Below are 11392 nucleotides of genomic sequence, written 5' to 3'. Positions count from 1 at the left end.
CATTTCTGTTCGCCGTCAGGTCTTTAACGTTATGTTCCGTGTTCACTAATGTCAACGTCTCGGATGTCTCCCGTCTTGTGTTCCACCATTAAACCCCAGTTCTCTTCTCTCAAACATTCGCTCGGTATCTCACTATGCGAACTCCCTCAGCGTGACCGATCGCGGAAGCACCAATGACACCACGTCCGTCGCAGACGGACCAATGGCAGCTGCACCCCGGGAGCCCCGCCTCCCTATATCAGGTGCCGCCGCCCACCGGAACGGCCTTCTCGCACTCTTCCCCGTGAAGATCTGTGGTCTTTCCTCAGTGCCCGGATTGTGGCTGCCCCCTGCTTACAGTTCACAGGCGAACCGTCAAGGACCTCGCCGCAGAACGCAGGTCTGCGGTCACCCTCCACGTGGTACCGAGAGGTCTTCCTTTATCTTAGTTTCTGTGGAGGAACAGTGGGCTCACCCCCCGCTGCCCTCCGAATACCACCTAACGCGTCAAGGCGAGGGGTAGGAAAGCAGAAATAAAGCGAAAGGACTCAATTCGACGCTAACGCGTTGTGGCGAGTGTCCCCGGCCATTTAGAGCTCTCACCAGGTTGTAATGGCCAGCCCCTCTCCCGCCGGGTCCTCCGGGTCAAAGGGCGTCGTGTCCCGCTATTGCCCCGCTGCCTGTGGTTTCAGTATCTCAGGCAAGGATCCGCACCCCATGTGCATCACGTGTATGGGGGTGAAGCACGCTCGGGCGTCGGATGGCTGCGCTCACTGCAAAGCCATGTCGGTGAAAGCCCTGGAGAGGAGGCTACGTATCGCTGCATCCACACGCGCCGACATGTGTCTGCTGCCTAAAACCACGGCGGAGGGCGCCTCAAAACCCCCTCCACCCCGCGCCTCCACGAGTTGGGCGGACATAATGGACGTCGAGTCCCCTATGCTGCCCCCCGCTGTTCGACGAGCACGTGTTCGCAGACAGGGAGGAGGCAGACGTCGAGGAGGAGGATGACGATCAGCTCCTCCGAGACGAGCCAGAGGAGGACGACGAGGATGCCATTCTCCCGGATGCGCAGCCCTCTAGACCTCCCAGCGCTCAGGGCAGCGAGCCCTCCACGGGGGACTTCGGTTTGGTCGAGGTGTGTAAAAGAGCCACGGCCAGGCTGGGCATTGAATGGCCAGCCCCCCGTGGTGACCTCGGGGTTGAGAGGGACTTTTTCGATGGGAAAAGACTCCCTTCTCGTCCGCCCGCATTCAGCCAATTGCTTCCCGCGGTGCCTGCGTGTGTGACCGAGGTCAGACGGTCCTGGGATAAACCCTTATCTAACCGCGTTCCCGTCAAGGGCTACTCAGGTTTGGATATTGCCGACATGGAGGAGATGGGGCTCTCCAGCCCCCCCACGGTCGAGGCTTCGGTGGCTCATCACCTCCACCCGACCAGGAGGGCTTCATTTTCGTCAACGGGACCGTCGCTCCTAGGTAAAATGGATCACTTCACCGCGTCCATTTATCAGAAGATTTTTAAATCTTCCGCGCTTTCCGCCAGGGCGCTTAACGTGACCTCGCTCCTGACGGCGTACCAAGCCGAACTGCTCGAGGAGCTGGGAAAGCAGCTGGACTCTGGTAACCCTGATCCAGCGACCTGGGTGGAGATCTGCATGATCTCAGACCTGAATCTGCGCACTTCACGCGGCGCGATTCAGAGTTGTGGCCGTACAATGGGTCTCGCCGTCGCGGGTGAGCGCTCGTTGTGGTTAAACTTATCCAGTCTCACCGACCGGAAGAAAGTTGAATTTCTCGACGCGCCGGTAGACTGTAAGAACCTTTTCGGCCCAACAGTCGAGGCAATGCGGCAGAGGTGCGATCTCCAGAAGAAAGAAGGAGAAGCCTTCGACTTCTGTCTGCCTCGCAAACCGGGGTTTCCGATCTGACTTCAGGTCACCTGGCCCGCGGGCCACGGGGAGGGCAGCTGAACCCCGAGCTCAGCACCGGGCTACCAGCTTCAGACAGGGGACAAAGCCGTCATACGCGGCGGTTGCTGCACAGCACCGCCCGGCTCCTCCCCCCAGCGGTAAGAAGCGCCGGCAGACCTAGGGATTCGTTTCCCTCACACCAGGGGCGTCGCCAGCACCACGTGGTCTCTGGCCTCCCCCCTCCCTTGACCGACGTCACGCTCGCCCCTCCCCCAGCAAAACGGGCGAAGCTGTGCACGTCAGCAGAACGTCCTGTTCAATGTTCAGCGGCCACTTTTGTTCCCTCGCTTCATTGCAGGACCAAAGCACCAGTTCACACCGTGCTTCCTCTTACGCCCTCCCCTCAGCTCGTTCGGTCGAGCTTGAGAGTGGAGCGGGTGAGACGGGTTTGTCCCAGTTCATTTTCCCGTTCTCAGGGTTCATTAAAAATTGCGCTGCCACATCCACGCCTAGGGCTGAGGGCGCAGGCGCACAAACAAAAACGAAACTTAAGCGGAGAGTGTCATGCCTCTGCGCCTCCACCAGATGGTGATCACGCGCCGCCGCTGGTGGGGCAGATGAACCCCCTTGCGCGGCGTTTCGACAGCTGGCGCGCATGCGCAGTTCACCCCTGGGTCCTGGCGACGGTAGGGAAAGGTTACAGGCTGCAGTTTGCGGCACGTCCCCCCGCGTTCAACGGGGTGGTTTCGTCGCTGGCAACTGGGGATGCCGCTCAGGTTTTGGAGGCAGAAATAACCTCCCTTCTGAGCAAACGGGCAATAAGGCCCGTCCCCATGGAGGAAATGCAACGGGGTTTTTATTCTCGCTATTTCCTGGTTCCAAAACGGGACGGAGGGCTCCGCCCTATTCTGGACCTGCGTTCTGCACCTCAGGCAGTTCAGATTCAGAATGCTCACTCACAAGGGCCTTTTTTGCTTGGTTCGTCCCGGCGACTGGTTCATGACAGTGGACCTGCAGGACGCATATTTTCACATAGGAATCTATCCTGCCCACAGGCGGTATCTCAGATTCTGTTTCCACGGCGTGGCTTACGAGTTTCTCACGGTCCCCTCCCTCACGGGCTGGGGCACCGTGTTCGAAGGCAGGACGGTCATCGGGCTCTGGCCATCACGGCTTCGGGACGCCCATATAAACTACCTGGAGCTGTTGGCTGTTTTTCACGCTGTGGTGCATTTTCTCCCCCACCTGCGGGGCTGTCGTGTTCTTATCAGGACGGACAATACAACCGCGGTGGCATATGTCAACCGGCAGGGCGGGACGCGCTCACGCCGTCTGCACGGTCTGGCGCGGAGATTAATTCTTTGGAGTTACGCGCACCTTGCGTCACTGCGTGCGACGCATGTACCGGGTTTGATGAATTTGGGGGCGGACCTCCTCTCCAGAGGGAACCCCCTGTACGGCGAGTGGAGGCTCCACCCTCAGGTGGTTACTCAGATCTGGGAGAGGTTCGGCAGGGCTGCCGTAGACCTCTTCGCCTCGCGTGGAGACGCGCAGTGTCCCCTGTTCTTCTTTCTGAAAGACAGCGACGCGCCGTTGGGGGTGGACGCGCTGGCGCACCCGTGGCCGGACGCGCTGATGTATGCATTCCCACCCCTGAGCCTGATTTGCCCCACACTCTCGCGAGTGAGAGAGGGCGGTCTGACTCTCCTGCTGGTGGCCCCCCGCTGGCCGGGGCGGCCGTGGCTGGCAGAGATATTTCAGCTTCTGTGGGACGAGCCCTGGCAGCTCCCGCCGCGCAGGGACCTTCTGTCACAAGCGCGCGGGGAGATTTTCCACCCCTCTCCAGGTCAGCTGAATTTGTGGGTCTGGCCCGTGAGAGGCTGAATTTGGATGCGGCTGGTCTCCCTGCCAGGGTGATCACCACCATCCAGAGTGCCAGGGCTCCATCCACGCGCACACTGTATGACAGCAAGTGGCACGTTTTTGAACAGTGGTGCGAACAGAGGCGGGTTGTGCCCTTTGTGTGTTCGGTTACTGATGTGTTATGTTTCCTGCAGGACATGTTGGACAAGGGCAGGGCATTTTCCACTGTTAAAGTGTATCTAGCTGCTATAGCAGTATGCCACGTGGGGTTTGACAACACGTCTGTTGGTCAGCATCCTCTCGTGCGCCGTTTTATGAAAGGCGCCCGCCGGCTCCGGCCGGCTAGTCAGCTCTTCGTCCCTTCGTGGGACTTGCTCCTGGTCCTGCAGATGTTCTCAGAACCTCCTTTTGAGCCTCTGGAACAAGTGAGTGTGAAACTCCTGACCCTCAAGACAGCTTTGCTTCTCGCGCTGTCCTCAGCGAAGCGGGTGACTGAGATTCATGCGTTCTCTGTTCATCCTTCTTGTATGAACTTCGGCCTGGGCGATGCTAGAGTTGTGCTGTTACCTAACCCTGCATTTGTTCCCAAGGTTGTTAACTCTGCTTATAATTGTAGTGCTGTGGAGCTGAGCACTTTTCACCCCCCTCCATTTGCTTTGCGGGTTTACACGGACAGAACCAGAGCTTTCAGGAGGAGTGACCAGCTGTTTGTGTCCTGGGCTCCTCCATACAGAGGTAAGCCGATTTCATCTCAGCGGTTATCGCGCTGGCTGGTGGAGGCTATCGGCATGGCCTACCATGCACGGGGTCTCCCGCCCCCGCGGGGGCTTAGGGCTCATTCCACTAGAGCCACGGCTACCTCTTGGGCTTTATTCAGGGGTGTTTCTGTACGTGATATTTGTGCTGCTGCTAGCTGGGCTACGCCGCACACATTTATTAGGTTTTACCGACTCGACGTCACAGCCCCGCCGCTCGCGCACGCTGTGCTTAGTGTCGGTGCCGCTGATTAGTGTTGTTTCGGCTCCGTGTGCGTCCAGACGGAGGTACTTCGGAAAGCATGCAATACGGGAGTTGGCCATATCTTTCCCATAGTGAGATACCGAGCGAATGTTTGAAAGAGAACGTGAGGTTACTTGACGTAACCCTGGTTCTCTGAAAACATGAGTGAGGTATCTCACTGCTTTCCCCTCCTTGCATTTTGGCACGGGGAAGAGCATGCTAGAGAAGGCCGTTCCGGTGGGCGGCGGCACCTGATATAGGGAGGCGGGGCTCCCGGGGTGCAGCTGCCATTGGTCCATCTGCGACGGACATGGTGTCATTGGTGCTTCCGCGATCGGTCACGCTGAGGGCGTTCCCATAGTGAGATACCTCACTCATGTTATCAGAGAACCGGGGTTACATCAAGTAACCTCACATTTCGTGATGTCAGGTGAAAGCGTCCTTCATTCCTCGTCACTCTTCGTCCTCCTCTCCGTGCACCTGCCGCGTCATGCCCGCATGGACATGCATTTGATAATTTAATAGAAAACAAAATAAATCTAGATAAGACCAGGAAAGAACCATCAAATAATTTCTTTTCTAGCCAAGGAAAAGGACCACATACCCCCCAAAAAAAAAAAAAAAAGGTCCACAGGCTCCTGTTTCAAACAGTATGAAAATTACAAGTGATTCTCATCATGACCTCGAAAAATGATTTTAGCAAATGGCTGCAATATAACAAAGAGTGAAAAATTTTAAGGGGGTCTGAATACTTTCCATTCCCACTTCATATGTAGTAAACACTAATTACACATAAATGGGAAACACATGGCAGTAATTAAGCTAGACAACAGCAGTACTATGTGTCTCCTGGAAGGCCGTTACACATTCCAACTTCTCCAACTGTACTAAACCATGTCAGCATCACGAAGTACTTGTAAAACTGCCAATACATTCCTACTTTTGCTTGGGAATTTTAACACATTGTTGCACTCTGAACGTGTCCAAGACCTGATATCTAAAATAAACTAGAGCACTTTTTTGACACTCCAAAAGACTTTCTATGGGGTGAACAAGAAGAACATAGAGAACATATTGAGTAGATTGCATGCATCCACACCGTAATTCAGTTTATGGCAAAATTTGAGACGCATTGTCGAGCAACCAATAAAAAAAAAAAAAGAATTATAGTATTAATAAGAATTATAATATAATAATTATAACAACAACAATACACAATAATTGATGTGCCTGTACTGAAGATTAAGTAATAAATAATTAAGCTTAAAACCAATTACAGGAGAAGTAATTATGTGTGCCTTTTAATGCAAATGTGGAGCAGGCTTTCAGAAAGATGTATGCTCTTAGAGAAATGGGTTGGGAGATAGCTTTTGTGATGAAAAAGGAGTTACTGTTTATTACACATTCCATTAAGGGTGTGGTGCGAGTGTGCGGTGACTTACAGCTCCACAACAAAATGATTTTATTTCTAACTCTCATCGGGTCTATCTGGCCCTTTTGTCCTCTCATCAGGGGTTCTATTTTTGAGGGGTTCTCATCTTAGGGCCCTGCTGCACCAAGGTGAGAGTGTGTAATAAGAATGTTTACATTGCCTTGCATATGTATGTACTTCCCTTTGACCTCAATGAAGCCAAAAACTATGAAAAGATAACCATGGTGCTAAAAGAATCCGACTGTGCCATGAAATTCATTTATGGACCCAGTGTGTTTATTCTTTGTAAAGGGAATAAAGGAACTCAGTCAATTAAATGCAATTACATTTCTCACGTTGGCTGCCCTGGGACGTCTATAACAGAGACTGCATTTTGTGAAGTCCTGTAAAAAGGCATATTAAGAAAAAATAAAAATGAAGAGAAATGCATGAGGAAGGCATGACACATGATCTTGCCAGTTTGGTGGATTTGAGCTTGTCAAGAACAGGTTCATCAGTGAGTGTGTTACCGTCTAGGCTACAGTACAGAACAAAGAGCTGTCTAAAGTAAAGTGAAAAAGTAAAGTGAAGTGATTGTCACATGTGACACAGCACACGGTGCATACAGTGAAATTTGTCCTCTACATTTAACCAATCACCCTGAGTGAGCAGTGTGCAGCCATGACAGGCGCCCGGGGAGCAGTTTGTGGAGATGATGCTTTGCTCAGTGGCACCTCAGTGGCATCTTGGCAGATCGGGATTCGAACCGGCAACATTCTGATTACGGGGTCGCTTCCTTAACCACTAGGCCACCACTGCCCCTGTCTAAGTACCCCAGGGACAAACTGTAGACCTTCACAATGGCTGGGATGGCCTACAGGATAATATGCAAACAGCTTGGTGACTGTTGAAAGTGAAATGTGTCCTCTGCTTTTAACCATCACCCTTGACGAGCAGTGGGCAACCACGACAGGAACCCAGGGAGCAGCGTGTGGGGACGGTGCTTTGTTCAGTAGCACCTCAGTGGCACCTTGGCGGATCGGGAAACAGCAAACTTCTGAGGGCCGCTTCCTTAGCCACCAGGCCACAACTGCCCCCAGTGGTATTGATTGGAACCAATCGATAGAAAATCGAAGCACAAAATGAGTCAGTCTCCTTACCATTAGTAACACACTCCACCATCATGGACAAAAATTCTGAAACATGTGCAAGGTCCTCCTGCTTAATACAGCATGTTCAGGCCCATCTGAAGTTTGCCAAAAAACATCTGGATGATTGAGAGGAGGCATGGAAGAATGTGATCAGATGAGACTAAAATGGAAATTTTTGATATGCAGTCATGGTCTGGGGCTGCTCTTCTGCCAATGGGACAGGACGACTGCACTGTATTAAGGAACGGATGGACAGGGCTGTGTATCGCAAGATTTTGACCAACAACCTCCTTTCCTCAGTAAGAGCTTTGAAGGTGGGTCGTGGCTGTGTCTTCCAGCATGACAATGACCCAAAACACACAGCCAGGGTAACTAAGGCCTTGTAAAAAGCATAAGTTCTATTTTTCTATCGTATCAAATGCTTATTTTATGCAATAAATGCTAAATAAATTATTTAGAGTTCATAATCCCATGTGTGGGACTAATAAAGGTTTATCTTACCTTATACAATGTGATTTTCTGGATGTTCCTTTTTATATTGTGTCTTGCAGTCGAGGTGTACCTACAATGAATATAATAAAAAAATATTCTTTGTAAGTGGGAAACTTCCCCACGGTTTAATGTCCTCTGACCCAATATAGTTTTGATTAAAGATTATGTACAACAGGGCATATGAAGTAAAAAGATAGTGAGGGAACTTGGAAGCTAGATTAACGAATAAGTGAAAACATGAAGGTAATAACAGTTGACAAGATTGTGAAATGTCATTATGGTTGCTGAAAATATCTACAGAAGTCATAAATTAAATGATGCTAAATTGTACCTTATAATGATGAGGTTACTTTCTTTTGTTGAATAATCATGATTCGAATGTTGACACTGCAAAATAATCATTCACACTTTATTGTATGATATAAATTTAGGGCTGATAGCATTCAGGCGCCAAGCCAGATGTCCCGAGGTGGCTTCAAAATAATTAAATAAATATCAGGTTCCCCCATTGACCTTACACTAGATCTGAGAGAATATATTATGTTATTTTATTACTTTTCACAGGATTTTATCTGAACACTACACCTCAGTTCTTGAAGCCACACCCACCCTGTACAACAGCACTGTTCTCTTTAAGCACCACGCACATTTTAGACGTATGTATGATGTCACAACGAAAAGGTAAAATGCAACATGAGGAAACAAGTCAAGTTTGTATCAGCACCTAAAACCTAAAATACCCTGTTTTCATCCAGCAGCTCCTGTATTCTACTATATTTAGTACATCTTTCTTAAAATTTACAGAAAATTCTAATTGCTTTACTTATTAATTATTTTTATTAAGCTGCAGTATTAGGAAATAACATTTGCAGTGATGCAAATTTTTTTAATTAGTCATTTTATGTGAGTTATTTGACAGGTAGGCAAGTGCCATTTAGTCTGGTATAATTGACAAAGGCTAAATAAAAAAAACGCACAGGCGTACATGCTAATGTAAATCTTGCCTATCAGCCCAATAACGGAACCTGATACGTTGGTGAAGGGTTTAGCGTGTATGACGTGTTTTGACGCAAAATAAAATAAATAAATTTGTTTTGTATATTTGTTATCAACTGGATAAATAGTCTTAGATCTGTATTATCTGACTCCAATTGTCAGGATTGACTTCAGCTGGGCTCATCCCCGGTGGCCAATCCTGACAATGCTTAAAATTTTCGTGAACTCAGGCATGAACTTGACTTCTGTGAGTGAATGTGTTTATGTTTTTTGAGTTCTGGCAATCGCCACACGCCTGCGGGTTAGTTTACGTTGTCCCCCTTTATTTCCCGTTCTTGGCCACCGTGCCATTTTTTATTTGTATTTATTTATTCTTTATTAATAAAACTCCCTTCCCAGCATGTCACACCTCTGCGCATCCTTCCCTCGTCCGTAGTCATGACACCAATATAGATACCAAGACTATTCATTTTAGATGGGTAGTTGGAATGAAGAGGACAATAGGGACTGAATAATGTATAAGGTTAGGGAGAAATAAAATCTTGATTTGCGGATTTGCACCGACTGACAGGCTGATCACACCAGGGACACGAAGAAAGGAACTCTCTATGGTTCACACAAAATACCTGCTTACGTGCTATAGGATCAAGAAGTTCTTTAAACGTACATAAATCTGGCATGTTGCCATACGATCAGAAATTCCCCCTATAACCAACAACTTTAGTTGACAATATTCTATAACAAGACTGGAGATTAAAGATATCAATATTTACATTTATTATGATACATAATCTTCACAGATATAGTAAATACAGTTCCTTAATTGTCCAAAACAAGACAGAATGATAGAATGAAAATCAATCCCAACAGATGTTACACACAGCACTGGATAAAAGAACAGGTAGCAGAGTTCTTAAAACCATAGCACGTGTGGGAGAAACTGAATGCAGTGACTCCCTGAGTGGCACGTTACCTTCCCTTTTGTATCCTCGACCATTTGGTAAATAATAGTCTGTGGGATTACATTTCCTGGTTCTCGTGGTTTTTCTGAGGTGTCAGGATGTCGCCTGCTGTGACAGACCTGGTCCTGCTGGGAACCTTACAATTCCCCCCTTGACCCCGTTGGGCAATTGAAGCATAGTCCACAAGGGGTCACCGTGGTGGTCTGGCAGGGTTAGCATCTCTCCTAAAGGTCGTTGAGATGTAGGTAGCTGTAGGGGGTTAAGAATTAAGGCTGCCCTGGTCGATGAGTGTAGGGTCCTGAGTACACTGTGAAAGTAGCAGCACTATACCAGTGAGAAGGTGATGACACATCCACGAAACACCCAGTCCCACCATGTGTAGGCATCCTTTGCCGAATGAGTGGAGGAGCTTGACAGGATTTCTGTCGTCTTCTTGGCCATGTTGACTTCCACCTGTGCTTGATTGAGGGAGTATTCGGTTTTCCGAATTGTCTGTTGTACCAAGTTCATTGTCTCTGCCAGGGCGTGGATTCCTTGTTCGTAGAATGTGTCATCCCACCTGGGAGACACATCAACCTCCAGTGCTGTTCTGCCAAGAATGTTTAGCTGTCCCATGGAGAAGTCATCAGATATCTCAAGGCAGAAGGTGTGGTTGGCAGGACACGTTAGACCTCCATATGAGAAGGAAGTAATTTCACTGACGACACACCATTGCGTGTGTTACTTGGACAGCATCTGAATAACCATGTAATGACTATACACTGATGAGTCTAGTATCATTATATGAGAATGGCTGCAAAGTGTTACAAAGACAAATCACATAACTGGATGTCTCATGACTACACGTGCGTGTTTGATTAAAAAGTAAGCGGCTTATGGTCAAAAGTGTTTGGGCATCTGAATTAACTGCTTTGATTGTTTTCATTGCTATTCGTGATGTGTTGGAATCCTGTAGCTATTTGGTTAGTCAGCCATTTTGTATGTATTTGTAATGGATTTCAGTGAGCCAAAAAGACAAATGACTTCACTGAATAGATCCTGTTTGTTTCATGTGGGTGGTGTTTGAACAGCCAATCTACTTTTGTAATCAGATACTAGATCATCAATACGTTTCTGTAACCATGTGTAGGTTTTATCATTGTCATCACAATGAGTTACATATGCAGATAAGATGTTAGATATGTTGTAAATCTTGTTATGACATATGTCAGTTACATCATGTAGTAGCGTCTTATTAATATTCCCTCTGATGAGTCCACCTGGAGGAATGGGATGTAAATTGGGACATTGTGAGGGTCTGCGATAGCCACAAGTGGTGAGAGTTATGCAATAATTGAATGTCCGTGAGCAATTTTTGCTACGCCGGGGGGGCCATGAAACTGATACCCTAAGTAAAATTGTGATGTGAGGTGTCTGACCCCTTAAAAAGTTTCCATACCCATCTCCCACAGTCTAAATTGTGTATAACGGGGCAGTGGTGGCCTAGCGGTTAAGGAAGCGGCCCCGTAATCAGAAGGTTGCTGGTTCGAATCCCGATCTGCCATGTTACCACTGAGGTGCCACTGAGCAAAGCACCGTCCCCACACACTGCTCCCCGGGCACCTGTCATGGCTGCCCACTGCTCACT

General features: G+C 48.8%; 1 pseudogene; it reads right to left on the bottom strand.

Annotated features, from left to right (window-relative positions):
• Positions 1 to 9858: 9858 nt before the first annotated feature.
• Positions 9859 to 10690, bottom strand: LOC114768882 (uncharacterized; annotated as a pseudogene).
• Positions 10691 to 11392: the final 702 nt, after the last annotated feature.

This window comes from Denticeps clupeoides, chromosome 2 (assembly GCF_900700375.1).
Source record: "Denticeps clupeoides chromosome 2, fDenClu1.1, whole genome shotgun sequence".
NCBI classification, from domain to species: Eukaryota; Metazoa; Chordata; class Actinopteri; order Clupeiformes; family Denticipitidae; genus Denticeps; species Denticeps clupeoides.
Note: the sequence above shows the minus strand (reverse complement) of the source record. Positions and strands in the feature narration are given on the sequence as shown.